A 25,555-nucleotide genomic window follows, 5' to 3' on the forward strand; every position below is an offset into this window, starting at 1 on the left:
AATAAAAAATACCAATGAACGCAATTGTGTATCTACTAAAAACCATTAAATGTATTTTGAATGCAACTAATATAAGCACCTGGATTTACCATGATATGAAAACCTATTTTTATGCAGTATAGGATGTTGATGTTGAGACAAGTGCTTATTCTTCTGATGGCTTTCCTGGTCTATCCTCCCATTTTATTTGGTTATCTGATCAATGGTTACCATTTCTTTGTAAGGGTGGCAACTTAGCCTGCAAGGGCCCACTGGGGACACCCTCATGTGCATGCTCCCAAGTGCGACTTTCTTATTGTTGCATGCTCAGGTGGGACAGGCTTGGGTGACAAGCATAGTGCACTGTGGCCAGGGTTTTTAGAAGTGTGCCTGCTTGGGTGCCATGTTAAAGGAGTTGTAAAGTCAGAAGGTTTTTTTTTATATTAATGCATTCTATCCCCCCCCCCCAATCCCCTCTCCACAGCACACTCTAGTACTTACCTGAACTCGATCTCGGCCATCCAGGACTCTCCCTCCTGATTGGCTCTCCTGATTGGCTGAGACACAGCAAAGGCACCATTGGCTCCCGCTGCTGTCAATCAGTCAGTCATCCAATCGGGAGAGAGAGAGGAGGTGGGGCTGAACAGCAGCTCTGTGTCTGAACGGACACAGGGAGCTGCAGCTTGGCTCGGTGTCCCCATAGCAAGCTGCTTGCTGTGAGGGCACTCGACTGAAGGGAGGGGCCAGGAGCTGCAACGAGGGACCCGAGAAGAGGCGAATTGGGGCTGCTCTGTGAAAATCCACTGCATCAGAGCAGGTAAGTATAACATATTTGTTATTTATTTATTTTTTTCAAAAAATAAGTCTTTACAATCGCTTCTATGTGCTTATTGAATGAATGTGCAATGTTAAGGCTAGGCAAGGGGTCATGGGACATTCAATGCGAGTGAACCAGCTGGAGGCTCCGGTAAGTGGAGGCAGTGTGACCTATATTTTTCGGTGGGAATCATAATACCAGCTGAGTGCTGGACAAAAATGCACATAAATAAAAATAAAAAATACATGTTTTGGTGCATATAGCCTTGCTAACAATGCAATAAGTTCAAAAATGCAGAGTGTTTAGTACTACTTTAACTTTTTAAGTAAGGCTGCACTCCCATTTTCAGCAGTACTCAGATTGGGAGAGGGAGTGGAAGTGGTATTCTGCATTCAGAGGTGATAGCAGAAGGAGAGAACTGAGATATGACTTCATCAGTCTGTTGCTGCTCTTTTATTGTCCAATACCAGTTGGAGGCGGGGAGGTGACCAGCATAACTGCAGTAGAGAAATTTCAGGTCAATATACTGGTTGTGTATATCCGAGGACTAGATTGACAAATCCTTGGTGGGTAAGGCAGCACACATTGAATGTTGTATTATAATTATTACTATGTGTCTTTTCTGCCTAATTATGATTATCAGATTTATTTTAGTACTATTATAAGCACCAACAAAACATACATAATTGTAATTTTAAAAATTGCATACAGTTTTGTATAACATTCTGCATAACAGTATCAAATGATATACAGTGCCTTGCGAAAGTATTCGGCCCCCTTGAACTTTTCGACCTTTTGCCACATTTCAGGCTTCAAAAATAAAGATGTAAAACTGTCATTTTTTGTGAAGAATCAACAAGTGGGACACAATCATGAAGTGGAACGAAATTTATTGGATTTTCCAAACTTTTTTAACAAATAAAAAACTGAAAATGATTCAGCCCCCTTAAGTTAATACTTTGTAGCGCCACCTTTTGCTGCGATTACAGCTGTAAGTCGCTTGTCTATCAGTTTTGCACATCGAGAGACTGAAATTTTTGCCCATTCCTCCTTGCAAAACAGCTTGAGCTCAGTGAGGTTGGATAGAGAGCGTTTGTGAACATCAATTTTCAGTTCTTTCCACAGATTCTCGATTGGATTTAGGTCTGGACTTTGACTTGGCCATTCTAACACCTGGATATGTTTATTTGTGAACCATTTTATTGTAGATTTTGCTTTATGTTTTGGATCATTGTCTTGTTGAAAGACAAATCTCCGTCCCAGTCTCAGGTCAGTTTTTTATTTGTTAACAAAGTTTGAAATATCCAATAAATTTCGTTCCACTTCATGATTGTGTCCCACTTGTTGTTGATTCTTCAGAAAAAAATTACAGTTTTATATCTTTATGTTTGAAGCCTGAAATGTGGCAAAAGGTCGCAAAGTTCAAGGGGGCCAATTACTTTTGCAAAGCACTGTATCTCTTTTATTGCTTACAGTACTTTTGATGATGGTGCCCAGTTACTGTTATGCTCTTTCAGGGGCTGGGAGATAGTGAGGCTTCATAAAGGATTTGCTGACACAATAAATTGCGTGAATATTTATCCACTTATCTATTCATGTTCTTAATGATGATTGAATAATTGAAGTTTGTTTTTGCACATTTTATTATGGGAACAGTCCTAATTCTGTAGCCGGGTGCCCGCTGGCTGTGTAAATTCCCCACTCTCCCCCTCCCACAGAGTGGCTGGAGGAGCAGGCTGGGCTTCCCTGTCCCCACTCTTCTCCTAAAATCCCTGACTTCTACTGAGACTCCCGTTTTGTCACTTTTCACTTTTGTCTGTGTTTTTTTCATTTGGCTGGAGGGTGTGGGTCCTTGACCTACCCTGAGGTTTAGGGGGAGGATGTGTGGTCATTAGGTTCCTTTTTCCCCTGAATCAGGGTTGTCTCTCTTCAGCAACAACAAAAGAAGGGTGCATTACCACTAAAAAAGGTTTATTAACATATTATATTTACAAATGAGTAATGATATGACACATAAAAACACAATGGAACTGGTCATCTCCAAAGTATCCGGGGTACCCCTTTACTGGATGACGTGACGGTGTCAGCAACCAGGAGACGACTCGTTCCATTGTGTTTTTATGTGTCATATCATCATCACTCGTTTGTGAGTATAATATGTGTTGTCTTTGGATCTTAATAAACCTTTTTTGGTGGTAATGCACAAGGTCGGTGTGCCCTTCTTTTGTTGTTGTCTTTTAGTGTACTTTGGATACCCTTAGTCCAGAAGGGGCAGCAAGACCTTGAGCGGTGCATACTAAGACCATATGTAAAAGCATTTATCCTTCATTGCACAACATCAGAGCACAGGAGAATTTTAGTTTTGTCGCTCTTTGGGACAGCCTCCTCAACCAGTACTTGATGGTTGGCTTCGGCTCACCATGAAATAAGGGATCTGCCAGTTCTTTTGACTAGGTGGACCAAGAGGGTGCTTTCCCCTCTGTCATGAGCCTTGCACCCTGGGGGGTTCAGGGTAGAGCCCTACTTCTTCGGGAGGTGGACTAGAGACACACCCTTAAGTGCAATTTTTTTGCGTGAGTTTTTCACATGGACTTGGTTTTTGTTCGTTTACAGGTGTTTTGCTTATGCACATCTCCATAGGTCAATAAAAAAAAGTGTGAGCCCAGTGGGCTGTGTGTGAAACCCCTGCTTGCTCCTGCTCCCCCCCCCCCTCCGGTAACAAGGCGTTGGACCAATAAATATTAAAGGAGGAGGATCATAGGACATATAGTCCTTAAAGTATCCCTTAATAATAGAGGCTATGGGGGCTTGGACTTGAACACCCAGAATTCCCTGCACATAGATAGAAGAGAGGACAGTGTTTTTCCAGGCTTTGGGAAGGAAACTGAGTCTACATCAGAAATGGCAGAGCCCTTTGCTGGGGTGTCTCTATCTATGGATTAAGCCACAAAAGGGCTTCCGCAGTGCAGGAACCAAAGCTGGAGGTACACGCTACCATGTGTTCTTACAGTCAGGAAAGAACAGTGAGAGTCTGAATGCAGAAACTGAGCCTTGTGAGGACTGAGCAGCCAGAGATCAGAGGACAGCAGAACACCAAACTGGACCAGACATGCTGTATTCAAGGATTGATGAGCAAAGTTGATGTTGCTTATTTCAACACAGTTAAAGCTAATAGAGCCTGCTACTTACTTATCAACCCATCAGACATCCATTTTACTTTCTTAAAGGGACAGCTTCACGTGCACCACCTTACAGATGGGCCCTAAGGATAGCCTGCTAATACTGACAATTCACCACCAGGTACTTTGTAGCCACCTCAAGGGGTACCCATTGTCAGAAATGCATACACCCACCCACTAAAGGGCTGTATGCACAGAGTGTACTTGAGGACACCTTTTTGGGTTAAATAATGCCATTTAATTTGATTACCCTTGGCTCAGCATAGCTAATTGCCATATTATAGGCCAGTGTTCAAAATATTTAGTTCAGCATCTTTAAATGTATTCAGTTGCCTGTTTACTGATTAATTCATTAACTGCCTTTCCATAATACATCTATTTAATCTTCCCCTAGTTTGTAACTTTTTTTGATAACCTTTGCGTAAACCAATCAAAATACGCTTATTGGGATTTTGTTTACCAAAAACATGTAATATTCCCCAAAAAAAAAAAAAAAAAAATTATCTGATTTTCTTCATAATTTTAGGCCAATTTGTATATTGGCCTAAAATGATGAAAAAAAAAACAGATCATTTTTTTGGGGGGTGGGGGGGGGGATGTTTTATAGCAGTAAGTAAAAATATTATTCTTTTTTTAATTTTTAACATTGTCGCTTTTTATTTGTCTATAGCACAAAAAATAAAAATTGCACAGGTGATCAACTAATACCAAAAGAAGGCTCTATTTGTGGGAAAAATATCAATTTTATTTGGGAACAGCGTCGCACGACCGCACAATTGTCTGTTGAAGTAACGCAGTGCCGAATCACAAAAAATGGCCTGGTCATTAAGGGGGCAAATCTTCCCGTCCAGAAGTGATTAAAATTCCATAAGGGATTGTGAAGTTAATCTACAATGAAAACTTCACTTCGTTAAAAAAAAAAAAAAAAGCTTAAAAAAAATAATGTGGAATTGTTGCCCATTGTCAACCTATTCCAGCTCTTTGATGGACCACTTTTGGCAATGCTGTCTTCTAATACTCTCCACTCTTACATAGTTTATACAACTGTAGTTACAGCTAACATAATCCTTTACTAAACATCTACTTTATCCTCAACAGAGTGAAACCTCATTCATCATCAACTCATCATATATCAAAAGTGGGTTTGTTCCATACAACTAAGCTGAAAAAAAAAATTTACATTTTTTCAATTTATGTTTCTCCAACCTCCGGGCGGTGACAGAGAACAGATGTTGTCAATACAAACAGCCGTATTATGTTGTCTAGTGACATACTTGAGTGAATATAAATATGTCCATCCACATTGTGCAAGGGCAATCTCTATTTTATCTCAATTGTCTTTCTTTTGGAAGGACAATACCATTTCAAGCTAGTGATTTATGATTCGTCTATCAAGGTTGTGTATTCTTTGCGGTTAACCCAATTGTGTCCAAGAAGACATGCAGAACTTAGTTCCCGAAAGAACTCACATTTCTGCTACTCGAAATCCATACCATCCATTCAGTCAAACAAAAAAAGAAAATAATGTGGTTCTGTAATGGAGATTTGAGGCCTGCAATGTTTTCATCTTCAGCTTACATTAATGATAATTAGTGTTGAGCGAACACGGACTGTATTATTCGGGTTCGTACCGAATAATTGGATTTTTGTTACCCGAACACGGACCCGAAAACTTTACTGTATGTTCGGGTTTAAAATCCGTGTTCGGTAATTTTATTTCCGGTTTTGTATGTAATGGCGCGCTTTTAATGGCGGGCTTTCAACAGCCAATCAACAAGCGTTTAACTGGTGTGCGCCATCCCAGCCATGCCTACTAATGTATTAGTAGCTGTGATTGGCCATCTGAAGCATGTGACCCATGTCTTTATAAGTTCGAGAGTCACAGCGCGGTGCGTCATTCTGCTGTAGTATAGGGAGAGAGCACACATCATACGTGCTGGCTGCTGATTAGGGACAGACAGTGAAAAATTGTATTGTGTCCGAAAAGAATGCAGGGACAGGTCGGAGTGTAGGCAGGGAAGGTTTTTGAGCATTTTAGGGACAGGCTGGAGAGATTAGGCAGGGACAGTCTATATCGATTTTGCTGTGTGGGGGGGTGGTGCAGTGAACGATCTTTTTGAGCATTTTAGGGACAGGCTGGAGTGATTAGGCAGGGACAGTCTACATCGATTTTGCTGTGTGGAGGGTGGTGCAGTGAATGATCTTTTTGCCCTCACTTGAGCCCACTGAGGAGGAGGAGGAGGAGGGTTAAAGGTTTAAAGGGGAATTTTTTTTTTAAGAGCACTTGCCATGCTCTTAACTACGTTTTGTTGCCATTTGCAGCACTCTAGCCCTTTCCATTGGTGTTTTAGAGCCATTTTAGTGCCTGAAAGTTTGGGTCCCCATTGACTTCAATGGGGTTCGGTGTCCGGGTAAAGTTCGGAAAAAGTCTGGGACACGGACCCGGACCCGGACTTTTTTTTCAAGTTCGTCCGAACCCGCTGAACACCGACATCCAGGTGTCCGCTCAACTCTAATGATAATCTTTATTATTAATGTGACATACAGTGAACTTCTTAAGACTCTAGAGTTTCAGAATACTGCTTGGACATTCTAAGAATCAAAATGGACGCCATACACAGCTATGGAATCTTCTCTTCTCTAGACCATTTGGTTGCATAATTTGTGGACTCTGTGGGATGTGATTCTTTCGGATTTTAGGTGCTGAAAGCGGTACCATTATTTTGCATGTAATTCTTAAGAACGAGCAGCCCAAACCAACCATTTACATATGATTTTTTTTTTTTTTACTGTACGTTCTTCTTTATAACATCTCAGGTATGATAAAGTTTGAAACACAAAATCATAAATTATAATATAATAAATAACTATAAATAAGTTCAAGTATGTATATACACATATATATATATATATATATATATATATATATATATATACACACTATATATTTATATATATATATATATATATATATATATATGCTGTATATATACACACATGCACATAGTTAGTTATATAGTTAGTTATGTATATATAAAGTAAAACTGCAGGAAAGGGCACTGGGGGGCAAACTAATGTGAATTTATTTTATTTTGTAATGTATCAGTGTGTTTGTTGTGTTTTACTATTTCAATTTGCCGCCGATTCCACCCCCCTGCGAGCATCACACCGCAGAAGACGGAATCCAGGGCACAGAGCACCTAGAGGAAGATCCGGCCACCGCACACCGCCGGGATACATCGCTGGATCCCGGGGACAAGGTGAGTACCCTCTCTTACAGGATCCAGCGATCTGCCTAGCGGTACCCCTAGTGTGGCTCTGGGTTACCGCTAATGGCTCTGAAATTTCACCCCGAGCCACACTCGGCAATACCGCTAAGGAGGTTAAAAAAGCAAGCCAAACTCTTCTCTTAATCTCTGGACACAATGGGGATGTAAGGCTTTTCTGTGTAATGAAACTCTTTTGTTTTGTGTATCTTTCACTGTAACTTTCTTTGTCCATTAGCAACACTGTATTTGTAACCTCACTGCTTTTAAGATTTTACCATCTACGTTATATTTTAATTTTGATAATTTATTAATGGAAAGTTTCTTTTCTGTAAAATTAAATTAGATTTTTATTTTTAGCAGTTATCATTCGTTATTAATTTTATTGGTAATAGCCGCAACAGCATTGGCTAAATTCTTTTATAGACAAAAGGTTGTAATCACTTATAAGATTTATCATTAGGTGAATAAGTGAGGTGTGGTGGAAAACCGCCAAAACAGTTCCAACTCCACCCTTCCAAATCCAGTCCTAGCAAACAACTGCTTCATTATTTTTTAATTGTGTAAAAGCCCCAATATTTACCTAAAATTCACAGTTATATGAATTTTTTTATGATGTCTATGTGTGGGAGAGTTTTTCTTGTAATGACCATGCTATGTTTTGGTGCTATAGCAGTTGCTTTCAGAAGAATAAACTACAGGGTTTCTAAGAAGTCCTCGTGTCTTCTGGTGGTGGCATTATAACATCACAAGACAAGGGGCAGATGGGTCAACTGGCCTTTAGCCACTTGCTTCCCAAGCCTGTTCTGATACTTTTCACATTAAAGTAAAAATCAGCTTTTATTACTAGAAAAATTACTTAGAACCACCACACATTGTATATTTGTTTAAGCAGAGGTCATAGAGAATAAATTGATGGGTGTTGCAATGTTTTATGTCACACTGTATTTGCACAGCAAGTTTTCAAATGCAATTTTTCGGGAAAAAATACACTTTAAAATGTAATGCACAGAAACACAATATAATGCCCAGTTGTTTGATAAAATATAAAAGATGATGTTACACAGAGTAAATAGATACCTAACATGTTACACTTTAAAATTGCGCCAAACTATGATACTTATCTTAACATGTTTTGGCACTTACACTTTATCACCAAAAGTGTCTGTAGGGTTCAAAATTTAGTTGGCCCACCTTTGCAGCTATAACAGCTTCAACTCTTCTGGGAAGGCTGTCCACAAGGTTTAGGAGTGTTTCTATGGGAATGTTTGACCATTCTTCCAGAAATGCATTTGTGAGGACAGGCACTGATGTAGAGACGAGAAGGCCGGGATCGAGGTCTCTCCTCTGATTCATCCCAAAGGTGTTCTATCGGGTTGAGGTCAGGACAGTCAAGTTCCTCCACCCCAAACTCGCTCATCCATGTCCTTATGAACCTTGCTTTGTACACTGGTCCAAATCATTTGGTGGAGGGAGGATTATTGTGTGCGGTTATATTTTTAGGGGTCCAGTGAAGGGAACTCTTAAGGTGTCAGCATACTTTGGACAATTTTATGCTTCCAACTTTGTGGGAACAGTTTGGGGATGGCCCTTTCCTGTTCCAACATGACAACAGTGCACAAAGACCATAAAGACACGAATGAGCGAGTTTGGGGTGGAGGAACTTGACTGGCCTTAGCAGAGTCCTGACCTCAACCTGATAGAACACCTTTGGGATGAATTAGAGTGGAGACTGCGAGCCAGGCCTTCTCATCTAACATCAGTGCCTGACCTCACAAATGCGCTTCTGGAAGAATGGTGAAACATTCCCATAGACACACTCCTAAACCTTGTGTACAGCCTTCCCAGAAGAGTTGAAGCTGTTATAGCTGCAAAGGGTGGGCCAACTCAATATTGATTGAACCCTACAGACTAAGACTGGGATGCCATTAAAGTTCATGTGCATGTAAAGGCAGGCGTCCCAATACTTTTAGTAATAATGTATGTTTCTTCTGTCCCATTTTCAGGGGAGTGTGGTCTGGAGATACAAGAGAGGCTGCCCTCATCATTTCAGTCTCCTATCAGGTACGCGGCATAGGTGCACCAATGAGCAAAACTTCAAGGCTTACATTTTACATTGAAAAATCAATATCTTTCCTTCCTTCCTTCTTTTTTCCATTATTATCTTTCCTGTCCTCTCTCTCTCTCACACATTTCCTTCTGTCTTCTATCATACTTCAGCCTAATGCTGTCTACTGAAACAAACATGGAGCCACTGTCGTTAGGCCACTGCTGTTCCCCATTCGGCTTGCAGGTTAGCATGTCAGCAGTAGTGCCGCGAGCTGCAATGATACTGTGATGAGTGCAGGAGAGAGAAGGTATATCTAGACCAAGGTTGTTAGGAGGAGAGTTTAAAATAGGAAATACATCCAGAGCTGCAGGCCAAATATGTTCTTTTTTTTTTTTTTTTTTCAAAGCCATCTGTATAAAAACACGTCCACTATTTTTCAGAGCCCTTATTTGGTGTATAAATAGCAGGGACAATACATGTAATATGGACACAGAACTCCTGTAAGCTAGCGTTCAAACTGAGGGGAGGAATAACCACATAATTGGTGCTTTTGTATGTGTTTGGAGACAATGCGATAGATAGATAGATAGATAGATAGATAGATAGATAGATAGATAGATAGATAGATAGATAGATAGATAGATAGATAGATAGATAGATAGATAGATAGATAGATAGATAGATAGATAGATAGATAGATAGATAGATAGAAAGATAGATAGATAGATAGATAGATAGATAGATAGATAGATAGATAGATAGATAGATAGATAGATAGATAGATAGATAGATAGATAGATAGATAGATAGATAGATAGATAGATAGATAGATAGATAGATAGATAGATAGATAGATAGATAGATAGGGATAGACAGATAGACGGATAGATAGATAGATAGATAGATAGATAGATAGATAGATAGATAGATAGATAGATAGATAGATAGATAGATAGATAGATAGATAGATAGATAGATAGATAGATAAGGTCAAATATAGATAAATAAATAGATAATTTATAGATAAATAGGTAGATAGATATATTATAGATAGGTAGATCAATTATAGATAAATAAATAGATCAATTATGGATAAATAGATAGATAGTTGGACTGATAGATCAATTATAGATAAATAGATAGATTGATAGATAGATAGATAGATAGATAGATAGATAGATAGATAGATAGATAGATAGATAGATAGATAGATAGATAGATAGATAGATAGATAGATAGATAGATAGATAGATAGATAGATAGATAGATAGTGAAAAGAGAAATTAACCGATAATTAAACCAATTAATTTGATAAAATTTGGGACTTTATATGAGGTACTGCCAATTCCGGGCAGATTACCTCCATCCCTAATGCTTAGCAAAGAAAGGGGGGAGGGGGGGAATAAAAGAGGGTAGGACAAATATTCTTATGACAACTGGCATATTAATAAATAACAAGGGTATAAAAAGTATAAATTCATAAATGTAAACTATTATTGTAATAGCCAGTTGTTAAATAAAAATTATATGAGAGGGGGGTATGGGGGAAGTTCGGGACATTAAATGAGGTGTGTGGTAACGTTTGGTACATACACAAGTATAATTGCATCAGGCGGGTCTCACATGATGATAAAAAACATTTTATTAACGATGTCATCGACAGACATAAAAGCATAATGGCATGAATGCAAATGATACAGCAAATAGATGGTAAAGGATAAACCAAATCATATACATGAGAGCTGATTGGCTGTAGACTGGAATGGAGCACTGATAGTCAGACAATATTAAAGGATCCAAAAAATATGGAAGTGAAAGATGCATCATAAACAAGCTCTACGCGTTTCATGGAATATAATCCACTTCCTCAGGAGCAGATGCATCATGTATTACTGTAGAAAAAAGAAGAAAATCCTTTTTACAGATAGCATGAAAAATGATAATAGACTAATAAATAATAGGGAAGGGATATATTATCCCTGGCCTAAATTGTCTCCAGCCAGTGTACTTACAATCCAGCAATGACATCAACACCTAAGCATTGTGGGCAGCAGACCACTGGGGGAACGTTTATACCGGGAACTGAGAGAGCCTGATCCAAGGTCATCCGGCCACAACAAAAAGATTCCACAGAGAAATGTGTACTCCATATAGTGATGAACAGATCCACGTGGATAGTGGTCATCAGAGGGTTCTAAAAGTAAATTATTGTAATTATAAAAAGACTAGTGTAATACATATTATAATCAATTAATAAACTTGAATGAACTGAGTAGTATAAACTACCCAGAAGAACCCATGATCAGAGAACCACAGAATGTGAAACTGGATAAATAAACCAATAGTGTGCTTATCAGAATAGATAGTGTCAAGGTTAGACCAGGTAGAAAGTGCCAAAAAAGTGATACAATCAAAACATTGCCAAGAAAGAAAAGGATATCACGGACGTGAAAGAGCCTTAGAACAATAAAGGTGAAAAGTGAAAAATAGAATAGCCTGGAAAAAATAGTGAAGTGTACCCGGTATTGGCCTTAGTCAGTTCCCAACGCCACGCCACCGCTCACAAAGGAGGGAGAAAGCCGCACCATGGGTGACCGTTGGTCATCCAAGACTGCGGCATCCAAACCTCCCTGTATATGAGCGCGGATGAATCTCCACGTGTCGACGTGATGGCGCCAAAATTGTGACGTCACAGATGCAACCGGGATTGCGTGGCGCCGATGCAGAGCGGATGGACCCGCCCCCAACCCCCCTAGGGGGGAGAGGGGAGGACCCCCGAAGTGCATCGCAGTCCCCGAACTTGACGGCAGCCCAGAAGATCCAGATAGCCACATTGGTAAAGGGGATAACATAGTCATAACACTGTGACTAGCAAAGGAGAAAATACAAAGCTCAACAATGATGACACAGAGGGACACTGCCTGCATATGAATATAGATAACATAAATAGTACAGGAAATCAACTGTAAACACACACCTGTATCCCTGGTCATAATGAAAAGAGAAATTAACCGATAATTAAACCAATTAATTTGATAAAATTTGGGACTTTATATGAGGTACTGCCAATTCCGGGCAGATTACCTCCATCCCTAATGCTTAGCAAAGAAAGGGGGGAGGGGGGGGAAATAACCCTAATTTTTTAGAACCCTCTGATGACCACTATCCACGTGGATCTGTTCATCACTATATGGAGTACACATTTCTCTGTGGAATCTTTTTGTTGTGGCCGGATGACCTTGGATCAGGCTCTCTCAGTTCCCGGTATAGACGTTCCCCCAGTGGTCTGCTGCCCACAATGCTTAGGTGTTGATGTCATTGCTGGATTGTAAGTACACTGGCTGGAGACAATTTAGGCCAGGGATAATATATCCCTTCCCTATTATTTATTAGTCTATTATCATTTTTCATGCTATCTGTAAAAAGGATTTTCTTCTTTTTTCTACAGTAATACATGATGCATCTGCTCCTGAGGAAGTGGATTATATTCCATGAAACGCGTAGAGCTTGTTTATGATGCATCTTTCACTTCCATATTTTTTGGATCCTTTAATATTGTCTGACTATCAGTGCTCCATTCCAGTCTACAGCCAATCAGCTCTCATGTATATGATTTGGTTTATCCTTTACCATCTATTTGCTGTATCATTTGCATTCATGCCATTATGCTTTTATGTCTGTCGATGACATCGTTAATAAAATGTTTTTTATCATCATGTGAGACCCGCCTGATGCAATTTTACTTGTGTATGTACCAAAAATTACCACACACCTCATTTAAAGTCCCGAACTTCCCCCATACCCCCCTCTCATATAATTTTTATTTAACAACTGGCTATTACAATAATAGTTTACATTTATGAATTTATACTTTTTATACCCTTGTTATTTATTAATATGCCAGTTGTCATAAGAATATTTGTCCTACCCTCTTTTATTCCCCCCTCCCCCCTTTCTTAGATAAATAGATAGATAAACTACAGACAGATGGATAGATAAATCAGTGATAGATAGATAGATAGATAGATAGATAGATAGATAGATAGATAGATAGATAGATAGATAGATAGATAGATAGATAGACAGATAGACAGATAGACAGATAGACAGATAGACAGATAGACAGATAGACAGATAGATAGATAGACAGATAGATAGATAGATAGATAGATAGATAGATAGATAGATAGATAGATAGATAGATAGATAGATAGATAGATAGATAGATAGATAGATAGATAGATAGATCAATTATATACAGATGGATAGATAAATCAATAATAGATAGATAGATCGATAGACAAGGCATTACCAGCCTGTAATGCTCCTTTATTATCATTCATTTTTTATTTTGATTGACAATTACTCAGTTATTCAAAACTGCACCCAAATTAATTTTATACCATTTTGTGAGACAGATGGAGCTTTCTCCTGGTGCTATTTATTAACAACTGGATTTTTCTTTATATATTTTTTTTTTACTATAGAAAAAAACAAAATTTGAAAAAATAAAACGGTTATACTTTCTATTATAGTAAGGTCAGAGCAGGACAGTATGAACACCCCCCCCCCCTCCCAAAATGACCCTTTTTCGCAAAATAGAACCCTAAAGTGACCTTGTATTTTGTAACACTTTTTTAGAAATGAAGAAGCATACTGGTATTGAAGGTTAAAACATGGAACATGGTAATGGTGCACTAGATGCAGCACATGGGGTTATACACATAAGAGACGCTCATTGTGGAAGCTATAAAATGAAGACAAACATTTGACCAGTTGCTTCTGGTTGCATGACTACTTTTCCTTTAACACAAAATGTGCCTTGTGCGTGCCCCCGCGGGTCACCATGCGGTGCAATCTGTCACCCGCTATGTCCACTGGACAGAGCCAATCACAGATTAGTGTAGTGTCAGTACCATGTGATCGCTGTTACCAATCACTGCAGAGCATATGACAATTGTACGCAATAAATGGCTTCAATTCATGCCACTCATGGTGCATAGTTGCCAACATTAACCACTTGCCGACCGCCGCAAGTACATATACTGCGGCGGTCAGCCCCTCACAGGCAAAGTGACGTAGGGGTACGTCACTAGCCTGTGAGGCTCTGGGGAGCGAGCGTGCGCCGCCGGATGCGCGCTCCTGCTCGGTCACGGACCCCCCCCCCCCGCGCGTGTGCCCAGCAGACCCGATGTCCGCTGGTCACTCGCGATCGTCCGTTACACCGGGAGAAAGGCAGGCGGCTAATGTAAACAAAGCCGCCTGTCATTCTCCCCTGTGTAGGAATAGTGATCATACGATTCTACTATGTAGGACCGTTGATCACTGTTCTTACACCTCAAGCCACAGCCAATCACAGTTAGAAGCACGCCCCTAGGGACACACACCACCCCTCCCTCTCAAAAAAAGTTAACCCCTTCACTGCCAGTGTCATTTTACAGTAACAGTGAATATGTATAGCACTGATTACTGTAGTAATGTCACTGGTAACCCCAAAAGTGTCAAAAATGTCAGTCAAGGGTCCAATCTGTCCGCCGCAATGTCGCAGTCCCGCAAAAAAATCGCAGATCGCCGCCATTATGCGTTTAAAAAAAAAAAGCAACAAAAATGACAAAAATCTTTCCCTTAGTTAGTAAACGCAATAACTTTTGCGCAAACCAATCAAAATACGCTTTTTGCGATTTTTTTTTACCAAACATATGTAGTAGAAAACAAATTGGCCTAAAATGTTAAAAAATTTAGATTTTTACATTTTTTTGGGGGAATTTCCTAAAAAAAAAAAGGGGAAAAATATTGTTATTTTTGCAAAATTGAAGCTCTTTTTTTGTTTACAGCGCAAAAAGTAAAAATCGCACAGGTGATCAAATACCACCAAAAGAAAGCTCTGTTTGTGGGGAAAAAAGGACGTCAATTTTGTTTAGGTACAGCGTTGCACGACCACACAATTGTCCGTAAGAGTCACGCAGTACCGAATCGCAAAATAGGCCCTGGTTAGGAAGGGGGTAAAATCTTCCAGGGCTTAAGTGGTTAAAAAAAAAATTTCCAGGGACACTTTGCAGCACAGCTATAAATTACCACACCCACGTCCCTGAAGCTCCACCCACTCTGCATAAATAATCTCGCCTACTTATCAGATTATAGGGTCTACTCAAAATAGAGAGAATTACAGGAAATTAGAAAGGGAATTTCAAACTTAAGGCCACAGTAGCAGAGTTGGAATAATTCTCCCATTCAGCTGCTCTACTTCTGCGCAACATTTATGGTCAGTCCGATTAACAAGCGCTTTCAGGGACAATATGAATTACCTGGGACAGGCTCCTATTTGCAGGGACTGTCCCAGGAAAAAAGGGACAGTTGGCAAGTATGCATTGTGTACTATTGTGTTGATCTGTGATTGGTCTGTACAGACAGGGCAAATCACAGCCCATCTGTACCATGAGAAGTGGCGGCTGGTGCTCCACGGGTCGGGGGGGGGGCAGACGAACCACACCATACACGATCATGGAGGTAACTGTTCATCCTTTTCACCTTGCTCAAAGGAAAATGTTTTATGAAAGGTGGCAGTGCCAAGCAAGCCGCTGTGGTTAGTACCAGTTTAGAGCGGCAGACAGTTGGCACAGGGCCTGAAAGATTACAGTGATCACTGTATTAGCACTGACTACCACAGTGATTGCCAGCTTCCTTTTAGGTATGACCTATGCATACCTACATAGGACCAAGCTGAGCTAATGTAGATATGCAATAAAGATCACACTTGGAGATCAGAATTCATGCAAAGACCCAACAATTTTGTACACCCCTGTTTCCTCACAGATTAGGGAAAGGATTACAGTAACTATTGAGCCCAATGCCACTTACACACATTGAGCAATCGTCTGTTTTTAAAAAAAAAAAATTTTGATTAGTACATCTACACCTAAATTAAAATGGTCTGTACATGCAGCAAAGGGGACCCCTTTTATGTATATTAGCACACGTATTCTGCATGTCAAGTACATAAATAAATAAAGGGGAGACCAGTAAGAGCTGCCTCTACACACAGAGTAAAAGCTGTCCTATTACAAAGGCAAGGCCGCACACCTCAACACCCCCCCCCCCCGGCTCACTCACCGTGAAGGGCAGGCAGGCAGCAGCGACGGCGTCTTCTCCTCAGTCCCCCTGTGTCTCCTCGAGTCCTCCCTCCTTCTTGGCCAATGGCATGGCTCCGCCTTTCGGCCAATCAGGAAACAGCTCTCAGGACCCGCTTCCTGATTGGCCAGGAGGAGGATCCGTGTGACAATAGCGAATATTCATTCGCTGTTGTCACATAACTGGGTGGGCTCGGGGCGCAGTGCTCCGCGCCCCGAGCCCACCCTTTTCTGAAGCCTATTAAGGCACTTTTTCACTGCACTCGGCTCCACTCGGCCCTGCTTGGCTCTGTTTGGTTTTCCACTGCATGGTAACGCATGGTACAGTGTTGGAACGGTTCGGTACGGTTTGGTATGGTTTGCTTTTCCACTAAAGTAAAGTGGGTGGGATAACAATGATTCTTTGACCAATCAGTGGCTAGTAGTGACAAACAGTCAAGGCTGCATGCAAAGGATTGTGGGATATGGTACCGGTACGGCCCTCTTGGAACCACAACTGAGGTGGTACTGTTTAAGCGAGCCGTACCGTTCGGTTCCGTACCGTACCGAACCTTTCCAACACCGTACCATGCGGTACCATGCAGTGGAAAAGCTCAAAAGCGAGCCGAACCGTTCGGTTCCATGCAGTGGAAAGCGGCATTAGAGCCTCTGGCTCAAATCACGTGCTTCAGAAAAAAAAAAAAAAACATTGAACTCCATGCGTCCGGCGCCCTACATGTAGATTAGGGGGCCAGACACATGGATGGGGGGGGGGGGGTGGCCCTGCGCCCCTAATGCACCAGCCGCCACTGACCATGAGATTAACTGTGGCCAATCACAGCTAATCAACAGAGAAACTGACAGAAGACCCACCTGCTTATGTAAACAAAGCAGGCGAGTCTTCTGCCATACAGGCACAGAGAGATCAGCTAAGCTAAAACCCCGATCTCTCTGTGCCTGTCACAGAACCCTTCCCCCACACACAGTCAGTAATCACATTTAGGCACACATTAACCCCTTTGATCACCCCCAGTGTTAACCCCTTCCATGCCAGTGTCGTTTATACAGTATCAGTGCATAATATTTAGCACTGATTACTGTATTATTATCACTGATTCCCCAAAAAAGTAAAAAATGTCAGTTAGGGGTCTGATCTGTCCGCCGCAATGTCGCAGTCCCGCTATAAAACGTTGAGCACTGCCATTGCTAATAAAAACAAAAAAATAAATATAAATTCAAAAAATCTATCCCGTAGTTTGTAAACGCTATACCTTTTACGCAAACCAATTAAAATGCGCTTTTTTTTTTTTTACCAAAAATATGTAGCAGAATACAAATTGGCCTAAACTGATAAAAAAAAATTAGATTTTTTTTTTTTTTTGTAAAGCAGAAAGTAAAAAAATATGGCGTTTTTTTCAAACTTGTCGCTCTTTTTTTGTTTATAGCGCAAAATCTAAAAACCGCCGAGGTGATCAAACACCATCAAAAGAAAGCTCTATTTATGGGGAAAAAAGGAAATCAATTGTATTTTGGGTACAGTGTCGCACGACCGCGCAATTTTTCAATAAAGTAACGCAGTGCTGAATCCCAAAAAATGGCCTGGTCGTTAAGGGGGTAAAACCTTCCCGAGCTGACGTTGTTTTTTGGGGGGTTTTTTGAGCTGCAGAATGCATGAGCCCTTACAGTTCTGGACATAAAACTGGAGCTAGAGGGACAGTTATGATGAAATGAATACTGCTCCTACTCTTAAAATTCACAGGAAGAGTCATGGGCAGCTCACACAAGGGATTTTGTATTATATTATAAAATATACATATAGTAATGTAATAAAGTAAAATAGCCACCAGCGCTACACCTTGATATATAAGCTTCCAGCATCTAAATTCCACTTTAAAGTAATATGTTATTAATTAGCATATTATCATTATTATTACACAGAGCCGCTATCAGATTGATAATTTCCCCCAGGTATAATTATCAGTTAACGGTGAGATTGGAAAAAAGGTCACATTCGCCTTTTTATGTCACAATTAAATTAATTTGTGTCAATTACAGCAAAGTCAAACACAGGTCAGCACGTAAATCGGCAGAAACACAAATTCTACATGAAAAAAATGACAAAAGTCCAGACGAAGGTGAGAGAGCGTCGGTAAAGCTCTGACACTTTAATTAAGTGCGCCTTATACAAATGGACTTTTATTTTCATCGAATAACTTCTTTCGTTGGGCGTTCTGTAAGCAAATAGAAATATTGTAATTGCTAAGAAATGTTCAACTAACTTTTAATTAACTCTCCAAAGAATTTGTCAAAAAGTTCAATGCAACTCAAAGTAACCAGAGATGGATAGATAGACATAGACAGATAAACAGATAGACAGATAGCTATATATATATATATATATATGTATAGATAGATAGATAGATAGATAGATTATATATATATATATATATATATACAGTAGATAGATAGAAAGATAGATTATATATATATACTGCATACAGGGCTGCTGTTAGAAATTACTGGGCCCCGTGCAGCCTACCTAGCAGCCCCCCCCCCCCCCCCCCCCACACACACACACACTCAAATCATTATTAGCAGACACAACATAACAAAGAATTTAAAGGGAAAAAATGTATATATATATATATATATATTTTTTAAATGTTAACAATTTTTACAAATATATGATTTTACAATTTTTTTAAAACTATTTATTACAATGTTTAACAATTATTATTATTATTATTTTTTTACAGGACAGGAAAGCCTGCAGCGCTGCGGGGAAAGATGGGGAGGCATCACAGTGAAAAGGGGGCACAAGGGGGGGGGGTGGAATCAGAAGCAGGCAGGACAGGGAGAGACTGGCTTTCAGCTGTTGCAGAGAGCCCCACAGGGCTTCCTTCTGTAATTGCCCCCTGACCGCTCTGAGCATGCTAACAGAGTTCACTCAGCAGTATTTGTTCTTGGTGAATTAAACATAGGCAGATTCACTCATCTTCATAACTAGTAGACAGGTCCTCATAGCAATACCACTAAGTTATTAACTGTTTCCTCCTATGACTCATAAAGTGTCCATTTTTCTTGTTTAACTGCTTGCCGACCGCCCACTGCATATATACTGCGGCAGGTTGGCTCGGCTGCGCAAATCGACATTTGGGTATATCGGTTCGCTAGAGCGGTGATGGGGGCAAGCGCGCGCCGCTGGTCGCGTGCTCCCGCCCCTACTAAGCAGCGGAGATGCCGATCCCCACTGAGAGAGAACACCGGTCAGCTGTTGTAAACACAGCCGACCGTTCTTCTCTCTGAAATGATCACAGAGCACCTGTGATCCTTCTATATAGGATCACAGGTCTCTGTGGTCATTTCACAAACCCCCCCCCCCCCCCCACCACAGTTGGAAAACACTCCCCTAGGCTCACATTTAACCCTTTGATCACCACTGTGTTAACCCCTTCCCTGCCAGTGTCATTATTACAGTAACAGGGCATATTTTTAGCACTGATTACTGTAGCAATATCACTGGTCCCCCCAAAAGTATCAAAAATGTCACTTAGGGGTCTGATCTGTCCGCCGCAATGTCGCAGTCCCACTAAAAATCGCAGATCGCCGCCATTTCTAGTAAAAAAATATTTACATAAATCTTTCCCCTAGTTGTAGACGTGATAACTTTTGCGCAAACCAAACAAAATACCTTTATTGGGATTTTTTTTTTACCAAAAACATCCAGTAGAATACAAATTGGCTAAAAAGGATGACAATTTTTGATTTTAATTTTTTTTTCGGGGAATGTTACAGTATATAGCAGAAATATTTTTTTTAGAATTGAAAATATTTTTTTTTTGTTTATAGCGCAATAAATAAAAAATGCACAGGTGATCAAATACCACCAAAAGAAAGTTCTATTTGTGGGAAAAAAAGGACATCAATTTTATTTGGGTACAGCATCCGCACAACCGCACAATTGTCCGTTAAAGTAACTCAGTGCCGAATCGCTAAAAATGACCTAGTCATTAAGGGGCAAATACTTGTCCAGAAGTGGTTAAAATAAATATACATTGATGAACTTTTTAAATCCATGGCAAAGCAGTCATGAGCAGAATTACCTTGTAGCACAGCTTCCTGGGCTAGGGATCCAGCTACACAATCTAAATGGAGAGAGCACCGTATGTTATTGCTGTCTTTGTCTGGGTTCCATCTAGTCTAGGCTTTCTCAACCAGGGTTCTGTGGAACACTAGGATTCCTCCAGAGGTTGCTAGGTGTTCCTCAGGTAGTGACTATCAATGTAAAGGAATGCCTCTTTACTGACTCCCAATGTAGAGAGGCTTTTCTACTGACCGCCAATGTAGAGAGGCTTTTCTACTGACTGCCAATGTAGAGAGGCTTTTTTACTGACCGCCAATATAGAGAGGCTTTTCTACTCACCACCAATGTAGAGAGGCTTTTCTACTGATCACCAATGTAGAGAGGCTTTTCTACTGACCACCAATGTAGAGAGGCTTTTCTACTCACCACCAATGTAGAGAGGCTTTTCTACTGACCGCCAATGTAGAGAGGCTTTTCTACTGACTGCCAATGTAGAGAGGCTTTTCTACTGACCACCAATGTAGAGAGGAGTTTCTACTGACTTCCAATGTAGAGAGGCTTTTCTACTGACCGCCAATGTAGAGAGGCTTTTCTACTGACTGCCAATGTAGAGAGGCTTTTCTACTGACCGCCAATATAGAGAGGCTTTTCTACTCACCACCAATGTAGAGAGGCTTTTCTACTGACCACCAATGTAGAGAGGCGTTTCTACTGACTGCCCATATAGAGAGGCTTTTCTACTGACCGCCAATGTAGAGAGGCTTTTCTACTGACTGCCAATGTAGAGAGGCTTTTCTACTCACCACCAATATAGAGAGGCTTTTCTACTCACCACCAATGTAGAGAGGCTTTTCTACTGACCACCAATGTAGAGAGGCTTTTCTACTCACCACCAATGTAGAGAGGCTTTTCTACTCACCACCAATGTAGAGAGGCTTTTCTACTCGTCACCACCAATGTAAGGCACTTATCCACTGACCACTAGTCTAAGGTGACACTATGCCTTTGAAGGTCTATGTTTTATTTTTGGCCATTATTATTCAATTTTATTTTATTAATATTTATTTTATATTAGGAAAATATTTCAAGGGTTTCTCCAGAATTAAAAAGGTTGAGAATGACTGCTCTAGGTGCTCCAGGCTAGTGGAATGCTGTGTCTGACCAGATTACATGTAGGGTGTGTTTAAGTGTGTACACTGGTTAAGGGGTTAGAACTTGTCTAGAACATCAGCATCTGAATTTAAAATCCAACCATAAGCATTTGTCCCCATTAAGTTTGTACTTCTGATTTCCGTCCAAGGGCATATTAGGCACATTGCAATTAAATATGCTTTTGCGTTGGTGTTCCTAAAGGTTCCAACACATACGTTCCTGTAAAGATGGCTGTGTAGGTAAGTAGGTGCTGAAGCGACCACCGGCTGGAACCATGAATAGTCAGACAGAGAGAGAGGGAGAGAGAGAGAGAGATGTCACCAGCACACCAAGATCTCCACACAAATCGCTATTGCTCAGTTCTTCAAGTAACTCAGTTTCACTGTCGCCATTTTCCAGTTCGTCTAAAAGTGCTTTTGCGCAAAAAGAACGCTTTTTGGACACCGTGTCGTTCTCAATTTTCCAGGCACAAAGAACTAGAAAAGCACAGGCAGGGCACTGGAAAAGCCACCAGGTGCAATCCTGTGGTGAAATGGCATGATACAGTGTAATCCATTAGGATCACAGCCATGTCATTTGGTGTATTTACATTTTTGAAATTACTGCCGGTTCCAACGCTTGCAGGGAAGGGAACCAGAAGACAGGTGCCGGCATCGGCCGAGCACAGAGCGAGAGGACAGCGGGAGGATGGCGGGACAACGGCGGGGGAGGACGGCGGGGGAGGATGACGGGGGAGGACGGCAGGGGGAGGACAGCGGGGGAGGACAGCGGGAGGATGGTGGGGGAGGACAGCGGGAGGATGGTGGGGGAGGACAATGGGAGGATGGCGGGGGAGGACAGCGGGAGGATGGCGGAGGAGGACGGCGGGGGAGGATGATGGGGGAGGACGGCGGGGGAGGACAGCGGGAGAGGACGGTGAGAGGATGGTGGGGTAGGACAGCGGGAGGATGGCAGGGGAGGACAGCGGGAGGATGGCGGGGAAGGACGGTGGGGGATGACAGTGGGAGGATGGCGAGAGGATGGCGGGGGAGGACGGGGGGGGGATGATGGGGGAGGACGACGGGGGGAGGACGGCGGGAGAGGACGGCGGGAGGATGGCGGGGAAGGACAGCGGGAGGATGGCAGGGGAGGACAGCGGGGGAGGACAGCAGAAGGATGGCGGAAGGATGGCGGGGGAGGACAGCAGGAGGATGGTGGGGAAGGACGGCGGGGGAGGACGGCAGGGGTGGATGGGGGGGATGATGGGGGAGGACGACGGGGGGAGGACGGCGGGAGAGGACAGCGGGAGGATGGCGGGAGGATAGCGGGGGAGGACAGCGGGAGGATGGCGGGGAAGGACGGCGGGGGAGGACGGCAGGGGAGGACGGCGGGGGAGGACGGCAGGGGAGGACGGCGGGGGATCGCAGGGGAAGGTGAGTTCTAAAACATAAAACAACAGATTTCCATGCAAAACAATGTACTGCTTTTAGCACAGAAATCCTGACATAATCAGACCGCCAGGGAGGTTAATGAATGGAACCGAATATTTTCTATATAAAGAAATAATAAAATGTTGCTGAAAATGTTCTATACATTCCTTATGCTGGATGTATATGGATATTGCTAAGTTAATTCTAACAGACAGTATAAAGTTTAAAGAGAATGGCATGATACTGAATGTGAAACTCTAATCATTTAGAAAAAGGAGAAGCATTTCCCCATCCAATGCATCCAGGGAGGCAGGAGATCAAGCCAAGTTTAGGAATAAGAAATAAATGGACAGCCAGGGGAAAAGAAAAAAGAACTTTAAAATGCTACATGAAAGAAAAGAGGGGTAAAACAAGGCAGTAAAACAAAATATTATACTGCTCATTTATTTTTCCATTTGCACCATGTATGACCTATAAGTTTTATGCAGGGAAGTTGTTGTTGAAAGCAAAATAGCAGGGGGGTCACAAAAACACAACACGCTAAAAATTCCCAGGGCTGCTTTTCTGACATTTAAACTACTTTAATATAAGAAGAATAGAATTGTGCTTAAGGGGTAATTCAAATTAAAATAGGGCACCACAAAATATTTACAGTAAGGCGATAGCATTTTTTTTTCTTTAAGCAAGACTATCAACTCTTAAAATGTGTTTAGCAAAAGCCCAAAAGTGGATTTACTAATATGTTGGAATTTACAGACCTAAATCCAAATAAACCCAATCACAAAAATCTGAAATAAGCATAAACAAGTTAATGTAATTGCCAACGTTCTTTTAACCACTTGACCTCCTGAAGGTATCCCCCCCCCCCCCTTATAACCAGGTCATTTTGTGCGATACGGCAGTGCGTTACTTTAACTGACAATTGCGCGGTGGTGCCAAAAAAAATTGATGTCCTTTTTTTCCCACAAATAGAGCTTTCTTTTGGTGGTGTTTGATCACCTCTATGGTTTTTATTTTTTGCGCTATAGACAAAAAAAGAGCGACAATTCTGAAAAAAAAACAGTATTTTTCACATTCTGCTATATAACATTCCCAAAAAAAAATAAAAAATTAAAATCTAAATGTTTTCATCCTTTTAGGGCAATTTCTATTCTGCTACATATTTTTGGTAACAAAAATGGCAATAAGCGTATTTTTTTCACATTCTGCTATATAACATTCTCAAAGAAAAATGTAAAAATCAATTTTTTTTTTTTTTACATTTTAGGCCAATTTGTTTTCTGCTATATATTTTTGGTAAAAAAAAATCGCAATAAGCATATTTTGATTGGTTTGCGCAAAAGTTATTGCGTCTACAAACTAGGGGAAAGATTTATGTCGTTTTTATTTATTTATTTATTTTTTACTAGTAATGGCGGCGATCTGCGATTTTATGTGGGACTGCGACATTGCGGAGGACAGATCGGACACCTAACTGACATTTTTTACACTTTTGGGGGGACCAGTGACATTACTACAGTAATCAGTGCTAAAAATATGCACTGTTACTGTAATAATGCCATTGGCAGGGAAGGGGTTAACCTAGTGGGAGATCAAGGGGTTAAATGTGAGCCTAGGGGGGGTTTTACTAACTCTGATCCTATATACTGTAATCATTTCAGAGAGAAGAACAGTCGGCTGTGTTTACAACAGCTGACCGGTGTTCTCTCTCAGCGGGGAGCGATCACGGGTGGCCGGCGGCAATCGTGGCTGCTGGTCCCGTGCATCGGCATCCCCCGCTGCCTAGTGGGGGCAGGAGCTCTCCCCCCCCGCACCTTGTGCGTGACCAACGTAGTACTACGTCGGTTTCGTGCAACTGAGCCAGCCTGCCGCAGCAAAACTGCAAGTGGTTACTTATGCAACTGAAGCATTATATTAATATTGCTTAAAAATTCCTATTTTTTTTAAACCACAAATTATAAAAAGCCACAAACTGGGGTAAAGACCATAAATATACTTTTGGGTTCCTCTATATCAGTGATGGTGAACCTTGGCAGTTGGCACGCCAGATGTTTTGGAATTACATTTCCCATGATGCTCCTGTACTCTGCAGTGCAGTTGAGCATCATGGGAAATATAGTTCCAAAACATCTGGGGTGCCAAGGTTCGCCATCACTGCTCTTTATGGTGCGATTGTGAAGGGCAACCTAATTATGCAATTTAAGCATAAAAAAAAGATATTAACTTTGCTTAAAAATGCCTATTTTATTTGAACCACGTATATAAAAAGCCCCAAACTGGGGCGAAGAACAATAAAATACTTTTAACATTCATAAACTCTATACTTGTATTGTGATTCTGCTTTTGAATGTTAAAAGTATTTTTATGGTCTTCACCCCAGTTTGGGGCTTTTTATAATATGTGGTTGAAATAAAATAGGAATTTTTAAGCAATATTAACCACTTAAGCCCCGGAAGATTTTACCCCCTTCCTGACCAGGGCCTATTTTGTGATTCGGCACTGCGTGACTTTAA

General features: G+C 41.1%; 1 long non-coding RNA gene across 1 annotated transcript in view; it reads right to left on the bottom strand.

Annotated features, from left to right (window-relative positions):
- Positions 1 to 25,555, bottom strand: part of LOC309564927 — a 1,622,900-nt gene that overhangs the window by 264,021 nt on the left and 1,333,324 nt on the right. The window lies entirely within an intron of this gene.

Source organism: Pelophylax lessonae, assembly GCF_965119305.1.
Source record: "Pelophylax lessonae genome assembly, chromosome: 10".
NCBI classification, from domain to species: Eukaryota; Metazoa; Chordata; class Amphibia; order Anura; family Ranidae; genus Pelophylax; species Pelophylax lessonae.